This window comes from Oncorhynchus gorbuscha, linkage group LG05 (assembly GCF_021184085.1).
Source record: "Oncorhynchus gorbuscha isolate QuinsamMale2020 ecotype Even-year linkage group LG05, OgorEven_v1.0, whole genome shotgun sequence".
NCBI classification, from domain to species: Eukaryota; Metazoa; Chordata; class Actinopteri; order Salmoniformes; family Salmonidae; genus Oncorhynchus; species Oncorhynchus gorbuscha.
The window spans coordinates 85,048,845-85,058,844 of record NC_060177.1 but is presented as its reverse complement, the minus strand read 5'-3'; the positions used below and the strand labels follow the sequence as shown (position 1 = coordinate 85,058,844).

Sequence of the window (10,000 nt, the reverse complement as noted above, 5' to 3'; positions counted from 1 at the left end):
CACGCTTTTTCAGTTCTGCCCACAAACGTTCTGTAGGATTGAGGTCAGGGCTTTGTGATGGAAACTCCAATATCTTGACTTTATTGTCCTTAAGACATTTTGCCACAACTTTGGAAGTATGCCTGGAGTCATTGTCCATTTGTAAGACCCATTTGCAACCAAGCTTTAACTTCCTGACTGATGTCTTGAGATGTTGCTTCAATATATCCACATAATTGTCCTGCCTCATGATGCCATCTATTTTGTGAAGTGCACCAGTCCCTCCTGCAGCAAAGCACCCCCACAACATGATGCTGCCACCCCCGTGCTTCACGGTTGGGATGGTGTTCTTCAGCTTGCAAGCCTCCCCTTTTTCCTCAAACATAACGATGGTCATTATGGCCAAACAGTTCTATTTTTGTTTCATCAGACCAGAGGACATTTTTCCAAAAAGTACGATCTTTGTCCCCATGTGCAGTTGCAAACATTAGTCTGGCTTTTTTATGGCAGTTTTGGAGCTGTGGCTTCTTCAGTGATAAGTAGCCTTTCATGGTTATGTCGATATAGGACTTGTTTTAATGTGGATATAGATACTTTTGTACCTGTTTCCTCCATCATCTTTACAAGGTCCTTTGCTGTTGTTCTGGGATTGATTTGCACTTTTTGCACCAAAGTATATTAATCTCTAGAAGACAGAATGCGTCTCCTTCCTGAGCGGTATGGCGGCTGCGTGGTCCTATTGCTCTTTTTACTTGGATACTATTGTTTGTACAGCTGAATGTGGTACATTCAGGCATTTGTAAATTGCTCCCAAGGATGAACCAGACTTGTGGAGGTCTTGGCTGATTTATTTTGATTTTCCCATGTTCCCATAAATGCACTGAGTTTGAAAGTAGGCCTTGAAATACATCCACAAATACACCTCCAATTGACTCAAATGATGTCAATTAGCCTATCAGAAGCTGCTAAAGCCATGAATCTGGAATTTTCCAAGCTGTTTAAAGGCACAGTCAAATTCGTGTATGTAAACTTCTGACCCACTGGAATTGTGATACATTGAATTATAAGTGAAATAACCTGTCTGTAAACAATTGTTGAAAAATTTCTTCATGTCATGCACAAAGTAGATGTCCTAACCGACTAGCCAGAACTATAGACCAATCGATTGGTCAAATGAACAGATGACTAACTGTAAACCAGGATTATAATTTTTTTGCCGGGGAGAGCCCGAATAAATATATATATATATATATCCCAAAATACATAAATATATATAAATAAATAAATATATATATATTTATTAGGGCTCTGACCGCAATTGATTTGGTTGTGCTCAGACTTGCTGCGCTGTGTTAAAAAATACTGTGTGCACCTGTTGTCTCTCTCTCCTCCACGCTGCAATGGCCACGACATAACTTCAACAGTGGTTATGGGTTTTACTGAAGCTGTACCATAATGACAGCCATTTCTGAAACGTTCTGTTACAGAAATCCCTCATTTGTTGAGGAAAGACATAGCCTATTCCCTCAACCCTTGCTCTCTTTACATGACACATGTACTTCATGTATCGCATGACAGCAAATTGGATGCAGAGGACGTGACAAATATACTCGAAAATGGGGCATGTTTACTGGTTGCTCAGGAGGTAAAGGGGAAGTCAGAGGTGTGGAATAAATTGACTAGTTGTGGATAGAGGTCGACCGATTATGATTGTTCAACGTCGACACCAATACCGATTTATTGGAGGACCAAAAAATGCAGATACCGATTAATCGGCCGATTTTTTATATATATATATATTTGCAATAATGATAATCACAACAATACTGAATTAACACTTATTTTAACTTAATTGAATACATCAATAAAATGAATATAGTCTCAAAAAAATTATTAAAGATGTTTAATTTGGTTTAAATAATGCAAAAACAAAGTGTTGGAGAAGAAAGTAAAAGTGCAATATGTGCCATGAAAAAAAGCTAACGTTTAAGTTCCTTGCTCAGAACATGAGAACATATGAAAGCTGGTGGTTCCTTTTATAATGAGACTTCAATATTCCCAGATAAGAAGTTTTAGGTTGTAGTTATTTTAGGACTATTTCTCTCTATAAAGAACGTAAGGAGAAAGCACTGAGTGCATAGTAACAACAAACAACACCAAATACATTTTAAGACTTCCAGAGTATCTGTTGTAATGTTTTTTTTTTGTAAAGCGCTCACAGTGCAGTAGTAGGTTTTGGCACGCTCACAATGCAGTAGTAGGTTTTGGCACGCTCACAGTGCAGTAGTTGGTTTTGGCACGCTTACAGTGCAGTGGTAGGTTTTGGCATGCTTACAGTGCAGTAGTTTTTGGCACGCTTACAGTGCAGTAGTAGGTTTTGGCACGCTCACAGTGCAGTAGTAGTTTTTGGCACGCTTACAGTGCAGTAGTAGGTTTTGGCACGCTCACAGTGCAGTAGTAGTTTTTGGCACGCTTACAGTGCATGCAAACATATTCAGATCCCTTGACATTTTCCACATTTTATTACGTTACGGCCTTATTATAAAATGGATTAAATAAAAACATTTCCTAATCAATCTACACACAATACTCCCATAATGACAAAGCGAAAACAGGTTTTCCGACATTTTTGCAAATTTACAAACAATAAAAAACTTAAATACCTTATTTACATAAGTATTCAGACCCTTTGCTATGAGACTCTAAATTGAGCACAGGTGCATCTTGTTTCCATTGATCATCCTTGAGATGTTACTGCAACTTGGAGTCCACCATTGTAAACACTTTGTTGCTTTTATGTATTTTGTTTTGTTGCTTTCTGTGCTATTGCTCTGTCTGCATGCTACATGTTGCTTGGCCTATGTTTCTGTCTGCATGCTACATGTTGCTTGGCCTATGTTTCTGTCTGCGTGCTACATGTTGCTTGGCCTATGTTTCTGTCTGCGTGCTACATGTTGCTTGGCCTATGTTTCTGTCTGCGTGCTACATGTTGCTTGGCCTATGTTTCTGTTTCTGTCTGGCCTATGCTACATGTTGCTTGGCCTATGTTTCTGTCTGCGTGCTACATGTTGCTTGGCCTATGTTTCTGTCTGCTACGTGCTACATGTTGCTTGGCCTATGTTTCTGTCTGCGTGCTACATGTTGCTTGGCCTATGTTTCTGTCTGCGTGCTACATGTTGCTTGGCCTATGTTTCTGTCTGCGTGCTACATGTTGCTTGTTTCTGCCTATGTTTCTGTCTGCGTGCTACATGTTGCTTGGCCTATGTTTCTGTCTGCGTGCTACATGTTGCTTGGCCTATGTTTCTGTCTGCGTGCTACATGTTGCTTGGCCTATGTTTCTGTCTGCGTGCTACATGTTGCTTGGCCTATGTTTCTGTCTGCGTGCTACATGTTGCTTGGCCTATGTTTCTGTCTGCGTGCTACATGTTGCTTGGCCTATGTTTCTGTCTGCGTGCTACATGTTGCTTGGCCTATGTTTCTGTCTGCATGCTACATGTTGCTTGGCGTGCTACATGTTGCTTGGCCTATGCTTCTGTCTGCGTGCTACATGTTGCTTGGCCTGTGCTTCTGTCTGCGTGCTACATGTTGCTTGGCCTATGTTTCTGTCTGCGTGCTACATGTTGCTTGGCCTATGCTTCTGTCTGCATGCTACATGTTGCTTGGCCTATGCTTCTGTCTGCATGCTACATGTTGCTTGTCCTATGTTTCTGTCTGCGTGCTACATGTTGCTTGGCCTATGTTTCTGTCTGCGTGCTACATGTTGCTTGGCCTATGCTTCTGTCTGCATGCTACATGTTGCTTGGCCTATGTTTCTGTCTGCGTGCTACATGTTGCTTGGCCTATGCTTCTGTCTGTGTGCTACGTGTTGCTTGTCCTATGTTTCTGTCTGCGTGCTACGTGTTGCTTGTCCTATGTCTCTGTCTGCGTGCTACATGTTGCTTGTCCTATGTTTCTGTCTGCGTGCTACGTGTTGCTTGTCCTATGTCTCTGTCTGCGTGCTACATGTTGCTTGGACTATGTGTCTCTGTCTGCGTGCTACGTGTTGCTTGTCCTATGTCTCTGTCTGCGTGCTACATGTTGCTTGTCCTATGTCTCTGTCTGCGTGCTACATGTTGCTTGTCCTATGTCTCTGTCTGCGTGCTACATGTTGCTTGGACTATGTGTCTCTGTCTGCGTGCTACGTGTTGAATGTCGTACTGTACCTAATGGAATCTCAGACCATGAGAAACAAGATTCTCTGGTCTGATAAACAAAGATTGAACTCTTTGGCCTGAATGCCAACCATGACGTCTGGAGGAAACCTGGCACCATCCCTACAGTGAATCATGGTGGTAGCAGCATCATGCTGTGGATATGTTTTTCAGCAGGAGGGACTGGGAGACTAGTCCGGATCGAGAGAAAGATGAGCGGAGCAAAGTACAGAGAGATCCTTGATGAAGACCTGCTCCAGAACACTCAGGACCTCAGACTGGGGCGAAGGTTCACCTTCCAACAGGACAATGACCCTAAGCACGCAGCCAATACCACTCAGGAGTGGCATCGGGACAAGTCTCTGAATGTCATTGAGTGGCCCAGCCAGAGCCCGGACTTGAACCCGGTCAAACTTCTCTGGAGAGACCTGAAAATAGCTGTGCAGCGACGCTCCCCATCCAACCTGACAATCTGCAGAGAAGAATGGGAGAAACTCCCCAAGTAAAGGTGTGCTAAGCTCGTAGCATCATACCCAAGAAGATTTGAGTCTGTAATCGCTGCTTCAACAAAGGGTGCTTCAACAAAGTACTGAGTAAAGGGTCTGAATACTTATGTAAATGTGATATTTCAGTTTTTTATTTTTATACATTTGCAAAAAAAACTTTTTTTAACTTTATCATGATGGGGTATTGTGATGTCATGATGGGGTATTGTGATGTCATTATGGGGTATTGTGATGTCATTATGGGGTATTGTGATGTCATTATGGGGTATTGTGATGTCATTATGGGGTATTGTGATGTCATTATGGGGTATTGTGTGTAGATGGATGAGGGGAAAAAATAATACATCTATTTTAGAATAAGGCTGTAACGTAACAAAATGTAGAAAAAGTCTAAGTGTCTGGTTCTAGCTTGTTATGTTGTTGAATAAAAGGAAGCCCCTTTTAGTGATTCAGGATGTTCAGTGAGGTTAGAATATCCTTTTATCTATTCCTGACCACAACCAACCACAATCCTTCTGAATGTCAGTTTAGCTTGTTTTTTCTTCTCACAAAGGCCCAGGCCTCCGAGTCCATTTAGCAGAAAAAAGCTGATATAATGGGTTTTAAAAAATCTCAAAGGGTCAACCCCCCCCAACATCCAAAAATCCTCTCTTTATGGCTCTGTACACTAACTATAGCAGGGTTACATTGAATACATCTATTTCTCTAGCTGTACACTTTAGAGGAAAAAGTGGGAACAATTTCTGATTCAGTGGTTTGCGCTTGGGATGGGGGGGATGGGCAAAGGACAGAGATAAAGGAGCGAGGGGGGAAGGAGGGAAGAGGAGAGGAGGGAGGGGTAAAGAAATAAATAAATAAATCCCCGTTTTGGCACTGACACATGGGTTCTCTGTGCAGCGCAGCAAACGCTAAGTACAAAAGAACCCTGCAACGACTCCAGATTCCTCCTAGTCAAGTATCACAGACATGGGCTCGTCAAAAATTGAATCCTATTCCCTATTAAATTCCCTATGGGCCCTGGTCAGAAGTAGGGCACTATATAGGGAACAGGGTGCTGTTTGGAACTGAGCCACTCTTTACTTTAGAACAAGAGACGAGTGGGTAAGATAGGGGCGAGGGAGGGAGCCATGGAACCCAATGCACGCAGACACACACACACACACACACACACACACACACACACGCTGAACCCAGCACAGCCTCGGGTGGATGCTGCCAATGAATCTCTCAGATAGGAGTTTTCTTCCCTCTGTCTTATCCCTCCCTCTCTTTTACTTCCAGGATATTGGTATTACTGAGATGTGAGTTATTGTGCCAAATTCATTGTACATAGAGTTGTATGGTTTGTTTTACTTCACAATCATAGCTTTTATTTTTTTGGCATACCTTTTTGTTAATGAGAACAGTGTCCGCATCATACTGTTACCTTGGATTGGACCTGATCATTGGGGAGAATGAGAGAGCGATGGAAGAGAAGGGAGAGGCTCTCTGGATATGCACCAAAGGGCACCTTAATACCTATATAGTGCGCTACTTTTGACCAATGGGCCCATTGGGTAGTACACTAAAGGGATTCGGGCTGGGACCCCACTATACAATATTATCACCATACTTCGGTGCCAATGCAATATGTATTGCGATTCTCACGGTTTTGGTAGCGGGCTGTGTCAGTGGCACTGTATTGTCCTCAAAGCGAGCAAAGAAGTTGTTTCATCTGTCTGGGAGCAAGACATCCTGGTCCGCGATGGGGCTGGTTTTCTTTTTGTTATCCGTGATTGACTGTAGACCCTGCCACATACCTCTTGTGTCTGAGCAGTTGAATTGCGATTGCACTTTGTCTCTATACTGACGCTTAGCTTGTTTGATTGCCTTGCGGAGGGAATAGCTACACTGTTTGTATTTGGTCATGTTTACGGTCACCTTGCCCTGATTAACCTCTCTGGGGTAGGCGGGACGCTTGCATCCCACATGGCCAATAGCCAATAGAGCGCCAAATTCAAATACATTTCTATATAAATCAAATTTTCATTAAATTACACATGCAAGATAGTACACTCGTTGTGAATCCAGCCAACATGTCAGATATTATCAGATATTGTCTATTATTTGATGATAGCACAACAGTGAAAAATGAGAGTAGCATATTTCAACCCTGCAGGCGCGACACAAGACGCAGAAATATAAATCATGCCTTACCTTTGACGAGCTTCTTTTGTTGGCGCTCCTATATGTCCCATAAACATCACAAATGGTCCTTTTGTTCGATTAATTCCGTCGATATATATCCAAAATGTCCATTTATTTGGCGCGTTTGATCCAGAAAAACACCGCTTCCAACTTACGCAACGTCACTACAAAATATCTCAAAAGTTACCTGTAATTTTTGCCAAACATTTCAAACTACTTTCGAAATACAAATGTAGGTATTTCTAAACGTATATAATTGATAAAATTGAAGACGGGATGATCGCCTGCTAAATAAGTTATGTTATACTCACAGACATGATTCAAACAGTATTAGAAACTTCAGAGTGTTAGGATCTGGGACAGAGTAGGAGGCAGTTCAGTTTGGGCACGCTATTTATCCAAAAGTGAAAATGCTGCCTCCTACCCCAAACAGGTTAAAAGCAGTGATTTGCGCTTTCAGTTTCGCGCGAATGCTGCCATCAATCCACGGTTTCTGGTTTGGGAATGTTTTAATTGTTGCTGTGGGTACGACATCGCCGATGCACTTGCAAATAAACTCGCTCACCGAATCAGCATGTTCGTCAATGCTGTTGTTTGATGCAATGCGGAACATATCCCAATCCACGTGATCGAAGCAATCTTGAAGCGTGGAATCAGATTGGTCGGACCAGCGTTGAACAGACCTGAACGTGGGAGTTTCCTGTTTGAGTTTCTGTCTATAGGCTGGGAGCAACAAAATGTAGTCGTGGTCAGCTTTACCGAAAGGAGGGCGGGGGAGGGCCTTCTATGCATCGCGGAAGTTATAATACAATGATCCAGGGTTTTACCAGCCCTGGTTGCACAATCGATATGCTGATAGAATTTAGGGAGTCTTGTTTTCAAATTAGCCTTGTTAAAATCCCCAGCTACAATGAATGTAGCCTCAGGATATGTGGTTTCCAGTTTACATAGAGTCAAATGAATTTCGTTCAGGGCCATCGATGTGTCTGCTTGGGGGGGGGAGAATATATGCGACTGTGATTATAATCGAAGAGAATTCTCTTGGTAGATAATTCCGGCGATATTTGATTGTGAGGAATTCTAAGTCAGGTGAACAGAAGGACTTGAGTTCCTGTATGTTGTTATGATCACACCACATCTCCTTAATCATAAGGCATACCCCCCCGCCCCTATTCTTACCAGAAAGATGCTTGTTTCTGTCGGCACGATGTGTGAAGAAATCAGCTGGCTGTACCAACTCCGATAGCTTGTCCCGAGTCATGTTTCCGTGAAGCAAAGAAAATTACAGTCTCTTATGTCTCTCTGGAATGCTACCCTTGCTCGAATTTCATCTACCTTGTTGTCAAGAGACTGGACATTGGCGAGTTGTATGCTCGGGAGCGGTGCGCGATGTGCTCATCTCCGGAGCCTGGCCAGAAGACCACTTTGTCTGCCCCTTTTACGGCGACGTTGTTTTGGTTTGCCGGCTGGGATCCGATCCATTGTCCTGGGCAAAACAGAGGATCCGCTTCGGGAAAGTCGTATTCCTGGTCGTAATGATGATGAGTTGACGTTGCTCTTATATCCAATAGTTCCTGTATGTAATAAAACCTAAGATTGCCTGGGGTACGAATGTAAGAAACCGCTGCACCATTGAAAACTGCTTTCCCACTGGCAGATCAGATGCTACCTAGTTTAGTTTCACGTGTCATGTCATGAGATTTGTCACCTCTATACCTCATCTGATCTGGTCAAAATAAACTGCCATCTTTGTTTCTTCTTAGGTAATGGTTCCAAAGATCTCTTACTGTTTGAGTAGTAGAATTGGCAGTACAGAGAGACCCGGTTGCCTTCTCTGAGAAAATTTGATTGAATGCTCCTCGTATCCTCTCTCCTCCCCTCCTTTTCAAAAACCCCTTGCATGAAAAAGCCAGAGGTCTCTCCTCAATGACCTTCTCCTCCAATGGGTTTTGAGAAGGAGGTGAGGAGAGAGAATGAGGAATATGCAATTGAGCTTTCTCTATGTCTGTGTAGTTTGGTAGCAGTTTGGGAAATACCACATTGGTTGAAAACCTTGTAGCTATTCCAATGCTGAGAGTGGTACATATTTATTGTCCTGTAAAATCCCTTAGGATAACCACTGTGACATAGTACACACACCCATAGGATAACCACTGTGACATAGTACACACACCCATAGGATATCCACTGTGACATAGTACACACACCCATAGGATAACCACTGTGACAAAGTACACAAACCCATAGGATAACCACTATGACATAGTACACAAACCCATAGGATAACCACTGTGACATAGTACACAAACCCATAGGATAACCACTGTGACATAGTACACACACCCATAGGATATCCACTGTGACATAGTACACACACCCATAGGATAACCACTGTGACAAAGTACACAAACCCATAGGATATCCACTGTGACATGTACAAACCAATAGGATAACCACTATGACATAGTACACACACCCATAGGATAACCACTGTGACATAGTACACACACCCATAGGACCCATAGGATAACCACTGTGACATAGTACACACACCCATAGGATAACCACTGTGACATAAACAAACCCATAGGATAACCACTGTGACATAGTACACAAACCCATAGGATAACCACTATGACATAGTACACAAACCCATAGGATAACCACTGTGACATAGTACACACACCCATAGGATAACCACTGTGACATAGTACACAAACCCATAGGATAACCACTGTGACATAGTACACAAACCCATAGGATAACCACTGTGACATAGTACACACACCCATAGGATAACCACTGTGACATAGTACACACACCCATAGGATAACCACTGTGACATAGTACACACACCCATAGGATAACCACTGTGACATAGTACACAAACCCATAGGATAACCACTGTGACATAGTACACACACCCATAGGATAACCACTGTGACATAGTACACACACCCATAGGATAACCACTGTGACATAGTACACACACCCATAGGATAACCACTGTGACAGTGTAGAGTGTCCAAGGCTGTGATATGGTTGTGGTTGTTATTCATGCAGAATAAGTTGTCTTCTGATTCCATTACAGAATAAGAAACAAGCCAAGCTATGGCTGAGGGTTTTTATAATGCAACA

General features: G+C 42.7%; 1 protein-coding gene across 2 annotated transcripts in view; it reads left to right on the top strand.

The window, feature by feature from the left end:
• LOC124036599 (E3 ubiquitin-protein ligase znrf3-like) overlaps positions 1-10,000 on the top strand; it is a 197,215-nt gene that overhangs the window by 54,440 nt on the left and 132,775 nt on the right. The window lies entirely within an intron of this gene.